Consider the following 4,113-nt stretch of genomic DNA (forward strand, 5'->3'; position numbering starts at 1 on the left):
TACTCAGTCCAAAGAATGCAAAGTTGAACAAAGAAGACATGATTCAATCACAAGGATCATAATACATTTAGATATAGAATAAATAATAGTGATATTTTGTGAGGGCATAAGTTAGCAGTATAAGTTCCAACAGAAGTTCATGTCAGGGACATCTAAGCTATACTTGGAAAATTGTGGAAGAGTAACAGAAAGAGAAGACCTCAAAGCTAAGGCAATCATAATGAACAGACATTAGCTAGAGGAAGAACATAAGGTGAGGTGGTCGGATAGGCATATCCCAGGGGCATAAGGAAACTGATCAGAGTTGAGTATAATTTCGACATACATTGCAACTGATGAAAGAAAAATCTGGAAGGGCAAGCAAATGCCACATTACTAATGATATAAAAATCGTGCTTAAGATTTTAAGGTTGAAAGAGGTAATGAACAAGGTTATTGTCAATTAATAAATTCTTGCAAAAAATGATAGAATTAAATTAGTCATGGAATGCCAGAATCATGCTTGCATTTTATAAACTTCATTTTGCCAGAAGCATGGAGGAGGAAAAAATTGGAGTAAAAAATACTATGCTTTCAAGGTAACCTTTACTGGAATTGACAGTAGCCTGAAAGGAAGTTAGCAATGGGAGTGGGAAGCTGTGACAACTTTGCTAACCATCTATGACCAAAATATGCTGTATCAGAAATGATGAAAGTGTGTTCAAAAGCGAGGGAGCAATTAAGATGAAGACAAGTTTACTTCCTTAAGAATTTAGTGGTTCTGGCTGCCATTCAATGAATTATGGAACAGAACAAGACAAGCAGGTAGACTAAATTCCAAACATCTATGGGGAAGTGAAGTGATGATATTTAGGATTTGGGTTGTATTTATGTATATAAAGTAGGAGCAAGAGACAGATTTGAGGTATCAGAGTCAGAAAATTTGAGACAGGAACACTTTAGTTTCCTTGTGGAGGTGTAGTCTAATAAGAACTAGGAAAACACTTGGGAATACATGAATTCAACTTACAGTCATTGTATGGAACTTAGGAAAAGAAAAGAAATTAAATATGTTTTTTATGACTAGAAAGTTAGTAGTGTTTTACATACATAATTGAAAAAAGAATAACAACACTGAAGATCTCTAGTTCAGCACCATCACAGCACAGAGGGTAACCGAAGTGGGAGTAACCCCAGCTGTGTCCTCTGACTGAGGAACCTGCTTCATTCCCCAAACACTTCCTATTCAAAAAAACTCCATTCATAACAAAACTCTTACGTGCCAGGCAACATGTGAGGCACTTGGGATGGAAAGGAGGGCAAGGTCCTGCCTTTATGGACGCCCTAGGAGAAAACAGACTTTTGAAAATGTCATGATAATTGTGTCAAGTGATAAAAGGGGAAATACGTGAGTTTCTTGAACCTCCATGAAGACACATTAAATGCCTTGTCCCTTGAGTTATCTCTCTCTCTCTAGTGTTGTTTTAGCCATTATCATGAAAATAGCTTTAGCCCAGAGTAGTTTACTATATGTGTGTAGGTATTTGGAAGAGATGTCTAGAATACATGAACATTTTATTTCACATTTCATAATCCATATTCACAATTCCAGAACTCAGTATGGGAAAATATCAGTGTTCTAAATTTGTATAACATCAAGAAGAAATGAGAAAAAAAAATTAAGGATACCATTTCTACATATAAGACAGTTTAATTATTAAAGGGAATTTCAACTGAATCTAAGAGCAAGAGAAGAAAAAAAGGTAAATAGAAGACTACTGTATCAGACAATAGAGCCATTCAGTAGGAATAAAGATTTAATAAATATGTTTGAGCACAAATGCTAATGATTTGACATATAAACAGAAGATGTAAAGGAGTCAAAGGAGTTGAAAAAATGATTAAAAATGGGTTATCAAATCCTATCACATCTTTTTATGGTTCATGAGCAGTATGATTGGGTTTTCATGCCATTGTGTGAAATGTATCTTCCTGAAATTACTCTCTGAAGTGAGAAATGAAAAAATGAACCATCTCATCATTGGCAACTTTAAAAATATCTTCTCTTCTCAAGTACACAAAGTAAATAAAATTTGGACAATTTTAGAATATTTGGAGAAAGAATATTTAATTTAATTGTTTAATTTAAAGAATTGTTTTAATTTTTAAAGATTATCTGAAAATATTCCAAATCCAATAATATAAAAATCAAAGGTCCATAAAGTAATGGACTAAAATATACATAGGAAACAATTTTTGAACAGAAGTTAGTAAGGACAAGATTTCTAACAGAGAATGGCATTATATTTGTTTTATTAATTAATGGAAGGTTAAGGGTTTTTAAATGAGACAAAAGATATAAATAGAAAACACAAAACGAATTAAGAACATTTGTAAAGATATCAAGAAGACAGAAACCCAAACCTGTATAGAAAACCTTACAAATGACAGACCTTCCATAATATAAAAAATCAAATATTGTGGTAGAAAATTTCCAAAATTTCTTAAATAAATTTGAGAAACTTATTAAAATAGTGGAGAAGTTACTTATTGAAATGAATATATGAAGAGTAATCTCAAGGACTTCATCTATTACTTTGTCTAATATCATCCAGAGAAACCAGTGCTTAGAAGTTTGTCAGTATATTCAGGAGGACAAGTGTTTGTGGATTTTATACACTCAAAAGCTGCATATGTAAAGCTCTTTTTCTTTTATTTATATTTGTAACAAATAAAAAACACTGAACAAGTAAAAAAGGAGAGAAAAGATGACTAGCAAACATAACATAATAATGTATGGCATCATTTCTTTCATTCTTTCTCTGTCTCTAGAGAGAGAAAATATTACAAACTGGAAATATTACACAACACTTGTGACAACACTGTTATGTTTTAGGCATTTGTTGGGTGGTTGGAATAATAACAGTCAACAAGATAAATATAGTCATCTGTATGCATTATATATATGTACTTTATTGCAAAATTCTTTGTATATACCCACATAGCCATTGTGTCTATAAGAACAATTTTACTCCAGAATTAAAACTGAGTAGTTTTTGCTTATAAAACTTTTATAATAGTTGGTCTCCTAATTTCTTTTGTGTGTTTTTCCATCTTTCTTGAAAGGTACAAAATATTTAAGACTATTCAACCTTCCACATTATACAAGGGGATGTTTTACTTTTGCATAATCTTTTCATCCCCCAATAAGAAAATCATTCCTGTGCACTATCTAATTAAAAAACACATAATGTACTTTTCTGGTACATCAGGTCCCTATTCCTCCTTTCAATTTCTGTCTCAGTCAGGAGAGGATAAGCTGTTCTGCAACTACAAACAACCTGAATATCTCTAAGTAATTACAAGGTTTACACTGCATGTTTGTATGTGCTTAGGAGGATCTGCTCATTTCTGTCACCTAAAAACATCAGCTGATAGAATCTGCATCTCAACCCAAGATTTCATGTCCAAAGAATGGGGGAAAAATTTCATGAAATACAGCACACTCATTCTTAACAGTTCTGCCTGGGAGTGAACCTGTGTCTTGCATTCATATTTTATTTGTCAAAGCAAGTTATATTTGTTTCAGAGTTCAAGTGCATGAGAATGTGTAATATCACTTCAGGAAGAGCATCGCATATATCTTTGAAAATTAATACCAACTCCCACATTTGACTGTCCTACACATCATGCCTCAGCACATGTTTCCCTTGTCCCTCCAATTACTGCAGCCCTACATTACTTTTTAATAAGTGGTCTGGCATCTCTGTTTTAATAATCCATTAATCCTCTCCTCTCTGGTTGACTGGACTGAAGTTGTTGCTGAATTCTCATCAGTACATGTTTCCTTAATTTTATTTACTAGGCAACTTTGTCCCTTACCAGCCTCTGGTCTTTTAGATCACATATGTGCCAAAAACATTCTCATTTCCTCCTCTGTCCCTATTTCCCAGAACATATCTTTAAGTATCATATAATCAAGACCATGCTATGCATTTTACAATTCTGATTTCATTTTCTCCTTCTGGATCACAAAAGAAGACTACAGTTTTCAGGATTGATGCTTGCATTTGAGCTGAGGGTGGGTAAGGGAGTTCAAGGAAATGACATATTGGTGGGGCGGGTGGGGGTTGT

At 33.5% G+C, this 4,113-nt stretch overlaps 1 pseudogene; it reads left to right on the top strand.

The window, feature by feature from the left end:
• Positions 1-1,908: 1,908 nt before the first annotated feature.
• Positions 1,909-2,019, top strand: LOC125611023 (annotated as a pseudogene).
• Positions 2,020-4,113: the final 2,094 nt, after the last annotated feature.

Source organism: Marmota marmota, unplaced genomic scaffold (assembly GCF_001458135.2).
Source record: "Marmota marmota marmota unplaced genomic scaffold, marMar, whole genome shotgun sequence".
NCBI lineage: Eukaryota > Metazoa > Chordata > Mammalia > Rodentia > Sciuridae > Marmota > Marmota marmota.